General features: G+C 42.6%; 1 pseudogene; it reads right to left on the bottom strand.

The window, feature by feature from the left end:
• Positions 1-5,411: 5,411 nt before the first annotated feature.
• Positions 5,412-19,254, bottom strand: Haus8-ps2 (HAUS augmin-like complex, subunit 8, pseudogene 2; annotated as a pseudogene).
• Positions 19,255-20,435: the final 1,181 nt, after the last annotated feature.

Here is a 20,435-nt window from a genome sequence, read left to right as displayed (position 1 = left end):
CCTTATATGCTTTTTTGTTGTTCCTCACAGCTTTTTCTTGTTGTTTGTGGTGGTGGTAGTTCCTTGTTTTCTAAGAATCTCCTGGAAATATTCTTTCTTTGATCTGTGTACCTACGATAAAATGGAAAAACTAGTGCACAAATGTATGGTTTTCCACATTGTTATTTTGTTTCATGTGACTAGGACACTCCTCAAGTATAAGTCTGTAACACCAAAATGGATGACAAAAGCTTAACGAATAGCCTGGCTTTGCTCTTTCCTGTCATGTTTTCTGTCTTTCATGGGTTCAATTTCCACCACCCAAGGATCAGGCAATAGGCAGCAGATAACTCTAATTTCAGCAGATTTGACCACTTCATCTGGCTTCTGAATATATCAGACATGCACAGGATTCACAATCACAGAGACAGGCATGCAGGATGGATGGACAACAGTACCCCCATCACTGCATGTGCACTCCCCACCCCCCACACAAATAAAATTGTCAGTTATGGTGGCCAGTAATGGGGTCTAGGACTGCATATGCCTCAGAACTTATTTATCAGGGCCACAATTCAGGATTTGGAGCTGAACTGTGACTTCACATTAAGATCCTACAGGTGTTTTATGCCTAAAACCTTCAAACTAAGTTATTCCACCAATCTGGATTTAGGTGTAGAGGATTTCCTTAGGAATATATCTTGTCTGACATTCATGTCTTATCTTTCCAACCAAATGTGAGTTACCCATATAACCATCTTTTTCTGATAAGTATGATGTGAATTTCCTGGAAGGTCTTGGAAACTTACAATTTACTCAAATGCTACTAAAACTGGAAGATTTATCCCAAACAGTTTTGTTTTTATATTGGAGCAGGTAACTCGCTTAATGGTTGATCTCTAGGGCAGCTTATAAAATCAAATAAATACCACAAAAGCTCATACACAGATGTATGAAATGCTGCTGGGTGGTCAGTTTGGGTCAAAGAATATTGTGGGTACCTATATACAAATTAGTTTGACTGATTTCTATCGTGTTTGTTTTTCCAAGGACACAAAATCTAACAGAATATGGAATCAACTTGGGTATGAGGGTGCTCCCTAGTAATAGCAGAAACAAAGTATGAGAAAGTTTCCTTACAACATCAGTAACAGCACAAAATAACAGGCTATCCAGGTAGCCTTAAATAATCTTACCTAGGGCCTAACATTTTACCTAGGCCTTTACATTCCATTTAGGCCTTAATATGTTACCTAGACCTTGACAGCTAGCAGCTTTGCCCTCTGAGCCACCATACATGCATGTATGTATATATGGATGGATATCTTTTTCTGTATTCATTTATTAAAGATAAATGGTGTCAAAACATATTAGACAGTGCAGGTTGGCTTCTGAAGTCCTTCTTCTTCCTACCCACTGCTGAGATTAAAGGCATGCATCACCATGCTGACTTCCTCTTTTTTTCTTCCTTTATTCTTTTTCTATCCTTCCTTCATTTCTTTCTTCCTTTCCCTCCATCCATCCTTCCTCCCTCCTTTCTTTCTTTCTTTCTTTCTTTTTTTCTTTCTTTCTTTCTTTCTTTCTTTCTTTCTTTCTTTCTTTCCTTCCTTCCTTCCTTCCTTCTCTCTCTCTCTCTCTCTCTCTCTCTCTCTCTCTCTCTCTTTCTTTCATGTTTGTTCTTCCTTTGTTACAGGAAGGTTTTGAGTTTGTTCATTTATTTTTAATTTCTAATTTTGTGAATTTATTGTACATTGACCTCACATAGATGGAGGCTATCATGTGAATGACAGTCATCTTCTCTGGTGACTCCACTGAGATGAAAGCAACATGTGACTTTATCACCATCTCAGTTGATGTTACCAACCATGTAACATGAACCAGAATGGCAGAACAATGTTGACTCTACAAAATTTGATTGATTTTGATTTCTTGTAAATTTATTTTATATTTAATTTCATAATGTTTCCATGTATGTGTGTGAGTGTGTGTGTGTGTGTGTGTTTGCACACATGCACCTGTGTATGTGTTTGCCTGTTTGTCTGTCTATGTGCATTGGTGTAAGAGGAGGCAACTGTATGATTGTTTGTATGATATTACAGGAATATGAAGGAGGTGGGTTGTGTAGATGGTATTCAAGCTCTGTGTGGGTTTGGATGCCACAAAGGCAGGCCCATGCCATTCTTATTATTTGTTCATTGTTCAATGGATATATATATATATATATATATATATATATATATATGTATGTATATATATATCGTGTGTGTGTGTGTGTGTGTGTGTGTGTGTGTGTAGATACTTATTTAGATTTTACTTATTTGAAACAGGGTTTCATGAGAAAGAGTTCCATATGCCAGAGAATACTTTGAATTCAGAATTCTGCCTGATTCTGTCTCCATAATGATGGGACTAAGGGAGTATACATCCATGTTGGCTTCTTTTTCTTTCTTAACTCCAGGAAGGTATTTTTAGTTTTTGTTTCTTCTTCTGTTACTTTAGTGTAATAAAACTAAATTTAGTTTAATTTTCAAATCCCCCCCATATTAAATTCCACATGCTTGATCCTTGAGGGCCCAGGAAACGTCATTGAGCCTGGGTCAGAAGCAGAGGATACCATATCCCTCCTAATAATACTTGTGCACAGTCTCATAGGCTCTAAGCTCCTTTCCTGAATCTTCTGGGCTCTTGAAAACAGTTCAGGATCTTCCTCCTCTTACTTACTATTTCCCTGCAGTGGATATCAGATTGACAGACCTGTCAGTCTCCAAGCTAGAAACAAATGGTCTGCAAGGGCAGATAGAATATACATACCCCGACCATAGAAGACATTTCAGCTTCTCCTTACTCACCACTAGACTCTCTACCTGTTTACTTTTCATAAAGGGGCCAACCTTCAGTTGAGAATCTCCATGAGGTTCCCAGTTTTCTAGCTCACTGCATCTGATGGCTATCTGATCCTTGGGAAGAACAACAGAAGAAGGTCAACTGGACAGATGATGGCATCATGAGCCTGTGAAGGCAAAGTCAGACCCACCAAGCCCTTTGATTATCATCACATTCCTCTCTCTCTCTCTCTCTCTCTCTCTCTCTCTCTCTCTCTCTCTCCAACAATGGAGGCAATGGCAGACCAGTGTTTGCCCTTCGTTTATAAGCCAGGTCTGCCTTCTCTTGTTCATTAAATTGTTTGCTTTGTTCCAAGTTAATTATATTTATTTCTTTACTTTTCTCTATCTCTTTAGTTGAGTCAGGGGTCTATGCAGATAGTCCTGGAAATCAGTGCCAGAGAGTTGTACCTGCCTCTATCTCCCAAGTGATGATTTTAAAGATGTGCTGTACTGTACCTGGCTGCTGTTCATTGTAGATTTAGTTTAATTTCAAGTTGAATTTATGTATATATGAGAGAGAGAGAGAGAGAAAGAGAGGCAGGGATATTGTGAGGTAGAGTTGAATTTCTTTAGTAACTTTGTGGTTGGCTGCCATCTTGGCAAACATGGCACATGTAAAATTTTGTATGATAAAACATAAGGGAAGTATCCACATATCGCCGACTTCTACTCATCTATCTGATTGTCACTTCACTGCATCTGTGTCTTTTAAAACTTAGACTCTGGAAAAACACAAGGCCTCCAAGATGATTTGTTTTATTTTCTTTTCCTTAATGCTTTTTTTTTGTTTGGATTGTAGTAATAGTCACACAGGAAATAAATGGCCCAATGGTCCATCACCCTCTGAGTTGTATTTTTTTCTAATTTTTGTTCTCTGTGCTTGCAGTTCTGTAGATGACAGGGATATAAATCCAATTTACATGTGGAGAATTGTAAGAAGGCTCTTCTGATCTACAGAGTGCCCTTGAAATAAAATGAGAATCACAATGAGCACATCTTTTGAAATATATGATATGGAATTCCACACATATATGAATTTCCTGACAAAAATTCACATGAGACAACAGATCCTAAGGCAGGACAACTGTTGTTTGTTTTTGTTGTTTAGGCTACTATTTGGTTGTGGGGCAGTTTGTATTCTCCACTAGCATGAGTTAGAGGTTACTTAAACTTTCCTCACGGAACAATCCATGTTTTAGATCTATCCCCAAAAGAAGAAAGTAGGAAAGAAGGAAAAATTAAGGAAAGAAAGGAAGAAAGAAAAGAAGAAAATTCTTAATTGTAAAATCATCCTTGAATTAGAGCTGGTCTGTAAATGAGAGTAAAAATCTATTAAATGGGTTGTGGTGGGATTAAAGATGTGTACCACTACAACCAGTTGAATTTTTCAAGAAAATAAAATAAAAAACAAATGGAAAATATTTTCTATATATACAAGGAATCATAATTTTTATATTGTCCCCTTCTGTACTCTGAATTCAACTTTGCTTTAATAAAAAACATTTTACACAGTACTATCTTCAAAGATTAGCCAACAGTCTTTGCTTGCAGGCAGGTGTTGCCTGCACTAATTTTTTTCAAAACCCAGGTCCTACAAGAGGTCTAAACAGAGCTATAAGAGGGAAAAATAGAAACAATCTGAAATCCCTAGCGCAGAAGTCAGCTCCAATTGACAACAGCAAGAAAAAGGAATATTGTTTTGGTGAATGGAGTCTCAACTGAGTATATAAACCAAACCTAAGGGCAGGCCCAGAGTAGATTTTTGTAGGTGTGGAGAGGGTCTAGGAGAAGCTTTGGGATGGAAAACTATGACCAGAATATAGTGTAGAAAATAAAATTTCTACTATTTTTAACCCCCTGGCACTATTTAAAAACAAACACCAACAGCAAAACCATATTGACAGTAAGTGTTCCTTTTCTGCATATCCAAACAATCTCAGCTACCTTTGTAGTATGCAATTATTTTCCATCTATTGAGGTTAAGGAAAGGGGAGCAAACTATATGGTTTTGTAAAGCCATTATTAATACTAGGTAGACTTTCTGATACACACACACACACACACACACACACACACACACATATATATATACATATTTTTTTTTCACTCTATGTGCTTCCAACACTCAGTCCTTTAAACCTCAGCTGAATCTGTAGGTTATCCCTACAAATTCATCAGTCCTTCAGGATTTGTGTTCTTTGTTAAGACCAAAGATTTGGAGTCAACAAAAAATTAAAAGGAGCGAATAGATCTGCCTAGGATTTTAAGATGCTTAATTTCTGCACAAATTTTATTTACCTAAATATTCAACATTAATTAAAAACACAAAATCATGTAAATATTATCCAGATTCAGCCTTTGAACTGCTGAGCTGGCAGGAGGCTGGCTGAGAATGAGTGGAGTCCTATTTCTGTTAGGATGTGTTATCAACACTATTACCATTTCCAAAGACCTAGGTATGATTGTATTCTGTTGTTACTTGTTGGGAGCAGCCTCATGTCAGTGCTCCTTGGCCTTGGTGCCATGGGAGTAGGAACAGGTATCTCTTCACTTGTTCTCTCTAAATCCAGGTATCAAGAACTCAGTGCTATTACCATTGATGCTGACGTCCAAAGACTCCAGCAAAGGGTGGAAGATCTTTTTGACTCCCTCTCTTCCCTTGCAGAAGTGGTCCTCAAAGAAGAGTGCTGCTTCTATGTAGATAAGACAGGCATGGTGAAGAGTATTGAAAAGGTTAGAGAAGGCTTTAAAAAGATGGAGACAGAGGGAGAGGGTGAGGGTGAGGGAGAGGGAGAGGGAGAGGGAGAGGGAGAGGGAGAGGGAGAGGGAGAGGGAGAGGGAGAGGGAGAGGGAGAGGGAGAGAGCTGGTATCAGAATTGGTTTTCAACCTCCCCATGGCTTTCCACTTTATTACCCTCCATTTTAGGACTGCTAGTAGGACTGTTTTTGCTTATTTCTTTTGGCCCTTGGGCTCTTAATAGACTTACCAGCCTGGTAAAATGGCAAATAGATGATTTAGCAGCTAAACCCATACAGATTCATTATCATAGAGAATCAAGAAGCTCAGGATGAAGGCACCAACCCATCTCAGGCATTCCCAAATCCCATCTTCACCCAACCTAAGAAAGGGTATCCTAGACCAGACAAGGGGAGACTGCCCAGGCTCTCCCCCTTTTTTGGTGGTAAAGCTTCTTGCTTAAGGTTGTGAGGGAAGCACTGCAAGGGGACGCGTTTGTCATAAGTACAAAGCTCCTGGGACAAGCCTGACTGCATAGGGGTTGATATTAAAAAGAACTTTCTCGGGGCTGGAGAGATGGCTCAGCGGTTAAGAGCACCCGACTGCTCTTCCAGAGGTCATGAGTTCAATTCCCAGCAACCACATGGTGGCTCACAACCAACTGTAAAGAGATCTGATGCCCTCTTCTGGTGTATCTGAAGACAGCTACAGTGTACTTATATATAATAATAAAAAAAAAAAAAAGAACTTTCTCATCTCCAGGAAAAAGACATCAGGACAGGTATGATGCCTAGGCCTCACTGGACGACATCTGGGGGATTGGCATCATTACAAGGTCCCCTCTGGCTACTATCTGCGCCCTAGCAAAAATTGTTACCACCATGGTTCTTTTAAGTAAAGAAAAAGGGGGAGATGTTGAGAGTAGTCACATGTGAGATCTAAACAACCATACTTAAGCCTCCAGCTTTGCTTGAATTTAAAAGATAAGACATAGATCTTGTCCTTAGATCACTTAGCGCTGGTGGTCAGGTCACTTAGCAACCCTCCCTGTACTGTTCCTCCTGCCAACCGATTTACCCAGCCAACATCCTGGTCATTGAGCCATGCGTATTTCTTTGTGGTTATCTAACCTCACCCTACATCCTGCTTCTACTAGTATAACTTCTGCCTGAGAAAAATTAAAAATGTCAGCTTAATCAGACCTCCTGTCTTGCTGTCTATTCTTTGCGTCTCTTGTTCCCCCATTCTCTACTAGGTGGTCCCCAGCCTCTGTTTCATTGCCCTGCAGGACGGGGTAGTTACTTGCTACTAGAGAGGGTTATACTGAATTAGGGCAATGCAGAGGGTGAATGTGTTGTGATAAAAGGACCACAAAGGCCAATGAGTTGTAAAACAATCACATTGAAATCATGACAGAATTCATGCAGAAAACTTGCCACTGGAGAGACATGGCTCAGCAGTTAAGAACATTGTCTGCTCTTCCAGTCCCAGGACAATTGACCACTTCTCATTGCCTATATGAGCACTAGTCATTCTCACATAATTCACAGACACAGACTTGCAGCCTCCCTCTCCCCCACTGAACACACACGCATAATGAGGGAAACAGTGGTTGGGGTGGGGACAGGAGGAGTTTTTGAGAGGTAATTTAGCTATCTCAAACAACTGGAAACTTTATTCATTTATTTATATTATATTATTGTGTGTGCAGTGGAGAAGGGAAAATTGGCTGGGCCATACTTAGGTACCACCTGTGGGTCAAGAGGAGGGTCCATCTTCCTTTGCTGGGGTGTTCCATGCCTTGGGAAGGAATGCAGTCAGTCCTGATAGGTTGGTATATAGTACCAGTGCTGTGTCAAAAAGACTTTGATTCTGACCTCTCTTCTGATTTCCCAGGGCAGTCTGGGAACTCTGCATGGATAGAAAGGGGAACCATGTCAAGCAAGCGATCAGACAGGAAAAAACAAAAACAAAAATGTAAATATGTTCTTTTAGTTGGGCTCAACAAACCAAGCACACATTTCAAAGAGGCTGTTATCCTGAGACCTATCCCTGACTGGAAGGAGAGAACTGAGTGTAGCACACATGCACTACTGGTCATCTTAGAGTCCATATTCACCCAGCCCCTAATGTTCAAGTCACTAGGCCACAATCTCAAGCACCTCCCCCTGTTCCAGAAAATTGAGCCAGTTATGGTGGCTAAAGCCTTTTATCCATTACTTGGATCTCCAGGTTTGAGGCAAACATGTTCTATACAATAAAAAGAAGTAGGAGTTAATAAACTAAATACTGATTTGTTTGAACAGTTATACATTTTAAGGAACATAATGGCTTGAATATCAAAGCATCTGGTTCACTACACCTTCCTTACATCTCTCAGCCAATGCTTCCCAATGCCTACCACCTCCTCCTCCATGTTCACACTCCACCTGCAGGTGTGGTGTGGTGTGGTGTGGTGTGGTGGTGGTGTGTGTGTGTGTGTGTGTGTGTGTGTGTGTGTGTGTGTGTGTGTGTGATCTACAGCACATCCATTACTGGAGGATTATATTAAAACAAACAAGACAGGATGGCCTGAAGGACTGGATGACCTAGTCAAACATTTTATTTCTTCTCTTCAAAGGAAAAAAAAATGTTGCCAATGCAGCCACCTCTACCACCAATCCCACCACAACCAACAGTAACAACAAAAAAGAAAAGCAGACAAGAAAGAAAAAAACTACCTACTGGTCAACCTCTTATTGAAATAATTTAAAGTTTTGTGTTTGTTTGTAACCCACAGCACAGCGATCACTGGAGGATTAAATAATAACCAACTGGAACATTGCTCACCATAGCAGTCATCTGTAAAAAATATGTAGTAACTTACAGTTTGTCGTTGATTTTTGTAGGTACAGAAACAATGTGTATCAGTCTTCACTTTTATTTGTACATACACATTTCAAAGAGGAGAATGCAATTCATTATAGCTGCAAGAAAAGTACTTCATTGTAGATGATACACAAATCACTGCACAAAGTGCATGCCCTGTGCTAATATCCCGAGAGTGTTAATTACCTTGAGTATCATTACCACGAGCTCCTTTTAGTGTACGCATATATAGTTTGATTTAAACATCTTAGGCATTAAAGGTGTGTTGTTAAGAAGAAAACAGAAGAGTTCTCTCAGGAGAAAGGGCCTTCCAAACCCATTGAAAAAGTTCTGCTTTGTAACATATAATTACTTGTGAGAACAATGTTTGCCATTATTCTCTCTCCTGTATTTGCACATTACACAGAAAAGAGTGGAATTTCTTATAGCTGAAAGAAAAGTACTTTCACAGGGGAACAAGATGAGGAACACTCTCCTGGTAATTGGCACAGAGAGTATCAGGCACAGGCTTGCTCAGTTCACTGTATTTTGTCTAGCATCTATGTTACATTACTTTGAGCAATAATGAATTATACTGCACTCACTGAAATGTAGTTGTGATAATATAGTAAAATAATGATGTAGAGTGATACTGTAACCAAATAAATTAAGTACAAAGCACAACAGACTGACTTCATTTTGCTGCTGACATTTATTTTAAGAAATGTTCATGTTGTATTCTTTAATACACATGTTTACCAACTAATGCATATAAAGCCAACTCTACATGGAAAAACTACAGGAAACACTCCCATAGTTATTAGTAAAGACTGTGAAAGAAAAGCATGCTCAGTGTGAACGGTGATTGGTGTAGCATCTCTGTGAACCTATTTTTTCTTTCAGCTACTACATATTTACTGTGTAAGGTCAATATTTTGGTGAAAATACCAGAAAGTAATGACACACAGTGTTCCCTTACTAAAACTAACCAAATCACAGCAGGGCTTACTGAATGTGGTTTGCAGTTGATGTTTTCTGTAGGAAACATTCTTTTTGTCTTCTTATAAACACAAGTTTCCAGTCTAATATATGTAAAGTTACCTAAGCAGGAAAACAAGTTGAGTTATTAGAACAAAGAGTACCACACAGAATTGCTCAGTTTATTGTATTTTCTCTAGAGTCTATGTTACTGTACTTTCAGCTATAAAGAATTGTACTGCATTCTCTGAAATGTTGTAGTAAAATATTATAGTAAAATGTTATAGTAACTGTTATATCGTAATGTTATATAGTATATGTATATAGTAAATGTTATAGTAAAATGTTATAGTATGATAACGTACTGTGTTACTGTAACAAAGCAAGTACAAAGTAGAACAGACTAAACGCATTGAACTGTGTAATGTCAAATATTTTGGTGAAAATATCAGAAAGTTATGACACACTGTGTTTCCCATGCCACCTCTGGCTAAGCAGATCTAACACTAGAGACAAATCTTCACCTGACTGGCTCTTCTGGGCTGCTTTAAGCCACTGCTGGCTTTGGGCCTGAGATATGGGGCCACCCATAGCATAGCAATAGGTTGTGGTACAGTGTGAGCAGCTTCTTCTCAGCAGATCAGAGGCCAGCTTATTCTTGGCCCAGCACAGGGATTGCACTGGGATGGCTGTGGCACAGCTTTGGACAGACAGGGGCAGTAGTGGGGACAATCTCTGGAGAGGACAACTAAATGGACATGGCAACTCTCAAACCCCGAGTTTGAGACCAATCTATAGTTCAAGAGTCAGAACTTGGTCTGAAGTTTGGCAGTCTTGAATATGTGCCTTAAGGGATTCTTGGTCCCTACCACAGACCAAAATTTGAAAACTGTCAAAAGACCGGCACAAATCTGCCCTGAAACTGAGCAACAGACCAACACCAGAGATGCTACCCTGCTCTACTCTGTGAGCTGCCTGCAACCCTGCACGTACCTCACACCTCCCCATATCCCTCCCTCCCGCTCCTCCTTGCCTTGCTTCCTGCCTACTGACCTTTTTCTGACCTTTATTTTGCACAGTGTCCCTGGTCTGATTTCAAGGGCAAATCCTTTCTGGAGTCAGAAGGGATATGTCCTGTTTGTGGAAGATTGGGCAGCAAAAGTGGCCTCTATAAACTAACAAGGAATTGTGCTCCACCTTCTTGCACCTGGGCCCTGATCACAGACCTGGGGTGAAAGGCCGTGTACTCATGAATTGGGCCTTAAGAGACCAAAGGTAAGAGCTGATAGAGTGGACAGTGAGGAGACAGGTACACAACCTGGAATTGGTATGTAAGTCCAGGACAGAATGCTGTGAGTTCTCATGTGTATGTGCTTGAATGAGCACATTCCTTCACCCCCAACACACACACACACACACACACACACACACACACACACACACACACACACACACACACACAGGCACTAGTCTGCTGTGATTATTGGAAAGTCCTTACTTCATACCTGTTTGCACCTGGCTGCTGGTGAGGGAGCCCTCTGCCCCTTCCCAGACTTACTGGTTTGTCAAAGCTGCCTCTTTACTGGCCTGGGAGGAAAGTTTCACCACCTTGCCGAGAAATCTGTGGACAGAGAAAGAGAAGGGACAATTTTGCTTGTAGCCAAAAACTGTAATGGAACCCTTAGGAAAAATAAAACAAAACCTGTGTGTTTGTGTGTGGTACAAAAAGCACACTGCTTGCCTGTGGAGGTTAAAGGACAACTTACAGGAGTCTGCCTCTCCTTCAAGTCAGTCCTGGGGACTGAACTGATTTCAGAATTTATTTGCTGAGCCATCTTACAACCCTAAGTGTTTTTGGAAGTGAGCATGAATTGTAATCTTTCCCCTTTTTTACTTCTTGAGAAAGAATCCAAGTTCCCCAGACTGATCTTTAACTGATGATCCAACTGCCTCAGCCCTCCAGGTAGCCGAGATGGCAGACCTTTGTCTTAAGGCCTATCAAGCAAGAGTTCTGTATATAGTCGCTCCATAATGCTAGCAGCAGCCAGCTTTGAATGCTTGTCTTCATTCTGCACCAGACTCCTGAGTATCTGGGACCTCAGTGGCATGCCTTTCACACCCTCAACAGTGAGCAAAGTTTATGAGGAGACCTTGTTGGAAAGAACCCAAGAGGTGAGCCTTAGCCCATCACTATATGGTCATGCTTTTGTTTATCCCTTTATCCAATGACCAGGTGTCCACGTAGACTTTAACAGACTCTAGGTGACTGAGGGCATGAGCCGCAATGTAGATTTCTGCTCTACCACTCAGGATACAGACAGGGGAACCTGTGTGCTGGCCAGATAGTGGAAGCAAGACAAAGACCTGCCTCTCCTGTCCATGTGAGTGATGGCTGACCTACCCTATAGGGCAGTGGTGGGTGTGGCATGCTTCAGAGTCCCTGCAGTGACCTTTAGGATTCATCTACTTAAATGCGTTTATCATTGTGATAGCAGACAGCAAGATTCTCTTGCAGTGGACAAAATGTCTCAGTAGGTGAAGCTGCTTACTACCAATCCTTCAAGCTGAACTCATTTTAATCCCTAGGACCCACATAGAAGAAAGAGGACAGACTCTCAAAGCTATCTTCTGCCCTTTGGACTCATGCCCTGGCATCATATATGTGCCCAAATACCCAAATACCAAACACACACTCTCTCTCTCTCTCTCTCCCTCTCTCTCTCTCTCTCTCTCTCTCTCTCTCTCCCTCCCTAACTCCCTCCCTCCCTCTTTCTTTCTCTCAGTGTGTGTCTCTCCATCTCTCTCCATACACACACACATACACGAGAGAGAGAGAGAGAGAGAGAGAGAGAGAGAGAGAGAGAGAGAGAGAGAGAAGCATAGTCACACAGACAATATTCCAACCCACAATAGTTGGGTGTAATGTCTGGTGTTATAGAAGCCTGCTATCTGAAGCAGGAGGATTGCTATAAGTTCAAATACAGATAGAACCAGTCTTCAGTTGAGATCCTCAGCACCCTAACAGAAAAGAGAGGAAAGGATGGAGGAGCACAATCGAGGGAGTAGGGGGAAGGTTAGAGACGGAGGCCAGCCCCACACCTGAGGAGCTTCAGGTCTTTCTCAGAGACCAAGCCCTTCAGTTCCTTCAGCCAGCAATTCAGCTGTGCACTGGCTCCCTGAACCTGTCCACTGCCTCCAGGCTGCTGTGTATTGGTTCCCTGCACCTGTGCACTGGCATCTGGATAGCAGATGCTTAGATCATACAGGAGCTGCAGGGTGGTCCTCAGGGCTGGGTCCAGATCATCTGTGGAGACACAGGCCATTATAGTGGATCTATGCTCACCAAAGCAACATTTGTTTATGTTGGGTTGGAGTTGCTGTTGAGGTTGGTGTTGGTGGTAGAGTTGGTTCTTCTCTCAGATTCCAGAGATAAAGGAGAAAGGGAGAGAGGAGCTTCAGCAGAGATCTCACTTGTCCCTGGCAACTGTGAGTGCCAAGGGGACAGGCTGGAAAGTGAATGCCCAGGGCTGGGACGCACAGGACATACCTACACAAACAGCTTCCCAGGAGAGCTCCTGGTGGGTCAAGAGAGCTGAGGCTCCTCCAGGCTGCCAGCTGTCCTCTTGTTCTCTATCACCCTCTTTTATTTCATTGGACCCTCTCCTTCCTGGTCTCCTGTTACAAAGTCCCAAGTATCTTGAACCTGCAACAGCTATGAGAGGTGTTGATAACCACAAGTGTCCCAGGCCCAGGCCTGCCCTACACGTGCAACCAAGCACAGGCCAAGGGGGTTAAAATCCCCATTACTTACATGTTCTGTCTTCACTTTGGCAGTCGGTGCACAGCCCAGAGATGGGCAGCAAGACAGCTTTGGGACTTTAGTTTATGGAGGATGTCTGCACATTCCAGGTCAACACTGGAACCAGGCTCTCACTTCATAACTCAGGAAACACTGGATCTCACAGGCTCCCATGTGTTGAAAAGGTAGATGTAAGCCACTGTACATTTTATGGTATGATGTGTAGCCCAGGCTGAAATCTAACCACTGAACCCAAGTGATCCCCTCCTGCCTCAGTCCTCCAGAGCTGGGGTGTCCCACATACAACAGTGCCTAGTCCCATGTCATCGAAGGGGCTGAGGGTACCTGGAAGAGAATGGGGGATAAGAGACACGAAGAAGGATGCCAAGACAAGAGTCTGATCAAGGCAACAATTTTATTTTTCCCCAAGGCTGAATTTATACCATAACAGGGGTAACAGAGGGAAGGGGGAAGTAAGAAACATTTACGCAGGCCAAGGACACAATATTGTGTGGTCAGGCAATCGGCTAATGACAGGATGTCAGAAAGGTCACAGGTTTGTCATATCTATTAGTCAGCAGGATGTTGTTTTTTTTTCAGAAAGGTTACAGGTCGTCACATTGGGCATCTTGACGTCAGATGTATTTCTCAGCAAGGTCAGAGCTTTATCATATCATTATTCATCTTGACCACCAGATTTGTATTAGTCTTCTGCAGCTGGGTGGGGATTTTCCATGAACCTAGTCACACTTAATTCTAACCATAATAATAACATCAATAATGGAGGGCTTCAAGGGCATCACTCCCAACAGTCCCACTCTGCTACTTCTAGAAGAAACTTCAAGGTCTTTAATTTCAGATATGCTTATGGGTTCTGAAAGCAACCACTAGACATGAGAGTAAGAGAGCAGTAAGCAAACCCCATATAGCTAAACCATCCCCATGAAATAGGCTGCTCCAGAGAATCACCGAAATGCATTAGCACTGGTCTACCATTGACCTCCTTACCAACCCTCCTACCAAACTGGTAGGATCCAGGGCTCAGGACCAGTTCAGGAACCCCTTCTGCCCCAGTGACATCCAGTTGTGAGATCAACAGTCCGGGGAAAGAATCTCTTATTCAGTTGCCCATTTTCCTACCCACACTGGCAAGGACATGGATTCTGAGTCCAAGCCAGTGCTGAGGCAACTAGGATGTCACATGTGAGTCTTGGGGCTCCTTTCTGCCATGGAGATGCCTACCTAGGAGCTTCTGCCCACTTCCTTCCATGTAGACAGCCTACATGGGCAGCTCATGTTGTGTGGTGTCCAGGGCTCTTCCCTGTGTCTTGTATTCCTCTTGGATGCATTCTAACACAGGCTGAAGAGGGCTCAGCACCTCAATCTGCAAGTGGTAGGGGACATAGTAAGACATGATGTGCTCCCAGTGGAAGGGGAAGCCCTGGGTCCTGCTAAGACTGAACCCCCAGTGAACTAGACTATGGGGGGAGGGCGGCAATGGGGGGAGGGTTGGGAGGGGAACACCCATAAGGAAGGGGAGGGGGGAGGGGGATGTTTGCCTGGAAACCGGGAAAGGGAATAACACTTGAAATGTATATAAGAAATACTCAAGTTAATAAAAAAAAAAAAAGACATGATGTGCTCACCCAAACAGAAGGGAACTATCTGTGAAATGGAGTCTCCTTGCTTACGCTAAGCCCTGCTCTGGCACTGCATGTCTCCAGCCTCATGGACCAGCCTGTCCAAGCAACAGGATCCACTCTGACCTGACCTGGATGGGACACAGTTGCTGTGTTAAGCACCAGAGTAGGGTGGCAGCCAATTTTCCTTCCACTAGAACTGCAAGGTACCAAATATTACTCTTCACAACATGTTGTGGACAGGTATCCGTATACAGTATGTACTGGTTGGTTTTGTGTGTCAAGTTGACATCAGAAAGAAGCCTCAGTTGAGGAAATGCCTCCAAAAGATCCAGCTGTAAAGCATTTCTTTTTTCAGTTACTGATGGGAGAAGGCCCAGTCCATTTTCCTGGTGCCATCCCTGGGCAGGTGGTCCTGGGTTCTAAAACAAAGCAGGCCAAGCAAGCCATGGGGGGGGGGGCAAGCCAGTAAGCAGGACTCTTCATGGCCTCTGTATCAGAGCTCCTGCCTTTAGGTTCCTGCCCTGTGAGAGTTCCTTACCATCTTCAGTGATAGGGAAGTATAAGTCAGACAGACTCTTTCCTCTCAAACTTCCTAATACAGCACCATGCTGACACCAGGAGCCTGAGCAGAGTTGTGAGAGTGCAAATGGTAACACCCTGATTCTCCCTCCATTGTGTGCCCTGAGTAATTCAGGACCATGCTCAGATCCACCTGGGCCTCAAGGACAGTGACCAGCTCCTGATGTTTCTGTTGGAGAAGCAGCTGGTGCCGCAGTTCCAGTGCCCGCCTCTGCAGCCTCTCCTTCTCATGGCATATGGCTGCCAAATTTTTCTCCGCCTTCTCTTCCAGCAGAGCCAGGTTGTTCTCCATCTGTGGGCACCAGATTGACTCAGGTGGGGTAGGACATTGACAGAAGGTCACATGTTGACACAGGTTCACATGAGGCTGAACTATGCTCACCTTCACAGACAACAGGGTCATCAGCAACATCTGTCACTCTACCATGTCTATGATCTCCTGCAGATCCTGCAGGGGTTCAGCTCTTCAGTTCCCAATGGACTAGCTACACCCATGGCAGAATTCCCACTTCTGTGTACTTTATAGGTTCAAATATACTATGTCTGCCTGGCTGAGATGGAGCCATGGTCTCATCTTGCCTGAGTTATAATTATGGTCCTTGCTCACTATGTGGGCACACTGACCTGAGCAAAGACTCATGGGCATCAGAACCCTGGACTCCTCCCAGGAGGGTCAGTTCACTCTGTCCCTGGAGCCCTGGCTGCAGGGAGTGAGACCTGTTTTCTGTCCCCATGCTCATCTGACTCATCTTCCTTCTTTTTTTTTCAGTTTGAGTCTTTTATTTATAAATGTACATTTACTATAAAAGCTGTTGCACCTTAGACGACTTTTCAATTTTAATTTTTTTTGGGTAGAACCTAGCATTTTATTTAGATCTTCATTAAACTGTTGGAATTGAGAACCAGACATACGTAATAAACCTCCAAAAATAGATCCTGAAAGGCACTTTCTTGCTTAGGGCAAGCAGTCACGGAATAAGCATGTAAACAAGCTGGCTTCTCTGTACCACAGCAGCCAAGTCAGCTTTCTCCATGGCCAGCTGCACCAGCTCTGCCCTCCCTTCTGTTAACACCAGCCAGACCCCCTGTAGGTATCCAAGGTTTTTCTGTAGGACACCTTGGCCTACCTGGGAATGCTGGAAACATGTTAAAGGAATCATGGTGTCAAAGAAAAAAAAACTTTTAAAAGCTGCCATCTGAGGTGATGGCTTCTCTGTACTTACGCCATACCCCAGAATACAATAAATAAGCAATTAGAAAATGTTCAAATATGAAGGGATTTCCTCCTCCCTGCCAAAAGCACTGCTCTCTGAAGGAAGCTGGTTTCTCTGTAGCTACACCAGCTGTTCAGAAAGCTCATTGGACCTGGTTTTGAAAATAAAACAAAGTTAAAACCCTGGAAGGAGCTATTGTGCAGTGTGGAGTACTCTTTCTTATAAAGAAAAAAAAAGTTACCTGGTACCAAAGTGTGCAACCTACAGACCCTCGGGTACTGCCCTGTGACTTCTCTGTATGACATCATAAGTGTGCCAAGTGCCTGTTTTTCTAGACTAAAAGTTGGTGAGGTTTGGCTAGTGCTGAAATCATGCATAGGATTGGTTTACTAAATAAAACCTTATTACGTACGTCCTCCAAAGACAGCTGAAAAGTGGAGAGATTTTGATTTGGTGCTGTTTGAGGTGGCAATTTATAGCATAAGCACCAGGGAGATGGTTTAATTGTAACTGCCTTTTTCTTTAAGTCAGGCTAGAGCTCCAACTGAAACTTTTCGTTTCATGCAAGATTGATTGGATAGGAACACTCCCTGACAAAGAACTACATAATTAGAAATGACTGAGTTACAGGGAGGATAAGGGAAGGGGGCTTCACATTCAATAAATAGAGCTCAAGACATTACAAATTCATGCCGACAGGGCTGTGAGTCAAACTACAAGTACTTTACATGCACATTACAAGGACATTTTCAGCATCTGGTGGGAAAGTAATTGCAATTAGGACTTTGGAGGATTAGGTGATAGGGCACAAAGGTTCAATTTCAAAGCATTATTCACTACAGTGTTTGTTTCTAGGCAGTTACATGGGTCATCTATGCTTACTATATCCATTATAATGGTGAACAAAACACCTAGGGACAGAATAGCAAGCCCAACTTACAGTCCCCAACAAAACTAAAATTCATGTCATTGATTAGAGTGACTGCAACTGATTAGGAGCTGAAAGAGGACAGAAAAATTTAGGAAAAAGGCCCTTTCCCTCAGAGCTTGAAGGCTTCTCTGTAACCTACGCTAACAAGTCTGGGGAAAAAAGGCTAACACTTTCAATATTTAAGCTTTTTGGGCACTTCCCAGGGGAAGCTGTCCCTACCAAAGTGGCCATAAGCTGCAGTCCTCTGATAAATTGGCTTCTTCAGATCCAGATCCCTGACAATGACCCCAGGGCGAAGATCAAAATTATTCTTCACAATTTCTAATAGCTCTCTCGCACTCTTCTGAGAAGTACCATAATGGAAAATGGAGATCGACAATGGATGAGAAACTCCAATAGCATAAGAGACCTGAACAGAACCCTCCTGCACAGACCTCCTTTAACAAGGGTTTTTGCCACCCAACGAGCAGCATAAGCAGCTGAACGGTCCACTTTGGTATAATCCTTTCCTGAAAAGGCCCCTCCTCCATGAGCTCCCCAACCGCCATAAGTATCCACAATGATTTTTCGGCCAGTCAAACCGGCATCACCCTGAGGCCCACCAATAACGAATCTGCCACTTGGCTGTATGTGGTAAATTGTATCCTCATCAAGGTACTTTGCATGTACAACAGCTTTGATCACTTTCTCCTTCAGAGCATCCCTCATCTCATCAAGACAAACTTCTTCATCATGCTGAACAGATATGACAATTGTGTGGACTCTGATGGGAATCACAGCACCTCGATCTTGCATATACTGCACAGTCACTTGAGTTTTAGAATCTGGGCGTAACCAAGGCAATGTGCCATTGCGGCGTAGCTCAGCCAGTTTAGCATTTAGCTTGTGTGCCAAGACAATAGTTAAAGGCATACACTCTTCAGTTTCATCAGTGGCATAACCAAACATCAAACCCTGATCTCCTGCACCAATGTCTTCCTCATTCCAGTCAAGATGAACACCTTGGGCGATATCTGGTGACTGTTGTTCCTAGGCAACCAACACATTACAAGTTTTGTAGTCAAACCCTTTGGAAGAATCATCATAGCCAATGTGCTTTATGGCTTCACGAACCACTTTCTGGTAATCAATAGCAGCTCTAGATCTAATTTCCCCAGCAAGAAGGATCATTCCAGTTTTAGCAACAGTTTCACAAGCCACTTTAGCATCAGGGTCCTGCTGAAGGTGTGCATCAAGGACAGCATCACTGATTTGGTCACAAATCTTATCTGGGTGACCTTCCCCTACAGACTCTGAAGTGAAAAGGAATGTCCCCTCTTCAATGAATGCCTCATGGAAGCCGTTGAGCTGCCGGTTCATGGCTGCGGCGATGAGAGAAGGCGACTCTGGGGAGACGGAGCGGCAACGAGGCAGAGGACTGCGGAGGGCGCACATGTGGGAGGGTCGCTTCAACTCACAGCAGGCTGGAGTCTCGGAGCGAATCTCAATTTTAATTTTTAAAACTATTTCTCACTGACTCATCTTTCAAAGTGTCTGTTTTTTTTTTTTTTTTTTTTTTTTTTGGTCAGGGCTCAAAAGGGATGTGGTCTTATCAGTTCCTGCCACCTTAATTTCTAGTTGGGGAGTCTTCCTGGGCATGCTTTTGTCTGAAATAAAGGCCATGCCATTTATTTTTAAAAAGAGTGTTTTCCACTTGGTTTTGGAAGAGATAGCCCAGGCTGGCCTAAGACTTAATCACCCTGCCCCAGCACTGCCTGGGACCTGCACCTGTGGCTGCCACCCCACCTGAGACCTACACCTGCTGCCACCAGCCCACTTGGTAGGAGATCAGACCTTCAGGGCAAGCTGACCTCAGACCACATTGGGACTCACAATCCCAGGCTTGGTGTGCATGAAAAGTACATGCTGCTCTCACAGAGTGAATCAAACTAGCAACAGGACTATCCAAGTTTGGGGATGATCCTTGCAAGCCTTGCCCTAAAATAAACCATATTGAAGGGGAGGGGGAGGGGGAGGGGGAGGGGGATGTTGGCCTGGAAACCGGGAAAGGGAATAACAATTTAAATGTAAATAAGAAATACCCAAGTTAATAAAGATGGAGGAAAAATATAAAAATAAAAAATAAAATAAAATCTTATTTCAATAAAAAGAAACAAAAAGAAGTCACTTTTTATTTCCAATTGTATGATTTTCCTTTAACCAACTCTTATTCCTCTCTTCCCTTTTCCAGGCTCTAGAAACCACTACTCTATGGTTTGTTCTTGCAAGTTTATTTTTAAAATTGATTTCTTGTAGAAAACAGAATTTGTTTTTGTTTTTTAAATTACTTTGAGGATTTCTTTTTAATTAGTGCCTTGTTTAGAGTTAATAAATTTTATTTGATCAGTACTGTTATGACACTCTCCCAGTTATATTCATACATAAATGTGTAAAGCTTTTAAAGACCTTTGTAGACAAAAGATTTGTTTCAGAGTCGATTATTGTGGATTTTCTACATTGGTTCAATCTCCACCATGAGTACCTAACAATGAGGAAGTATAATGTCGTGTTGGAAGGATTCAATGTGCCCAGGTTAGAAGAACCTGTAAGCCAAGCCCGATTTAAGACTTGAAAATGAGGAGGAAGCAGACCTACCTATGCAGGTGGGAACACAGTCCTACAGATGTCATACTTTGCTTTCAATAAGAGTATCTGGGGGTGCAGTGGGGTAAAAAAAAGAGTATCTCAGACTTCTGACCTGCAGAGTAAGATGAAATACCTCTCCCATTAACTTTACATTAATTTTGCCAGCATAAAAATGCAGAGCCCCATATCTCGTGATGAAACCCAGTCTGCCTCTTTTC

This window comes from Rattus norvegicus, chromosome 4 (genome assembly GCF_036323735.1).
Source record: "Rattus norvegicus strain BN/NHsdMcwi chromosome 4, GRCr8, whole genome shotgun sequence".
NCBI lineage: Eukaryota > Metazoa > Chordata > Mammalia > Rodentia > Muridae > Rattus > Rattus norvegicus.
This window is presented reverse-complemented; position numbering and strand designations above follow the sequence as displayed.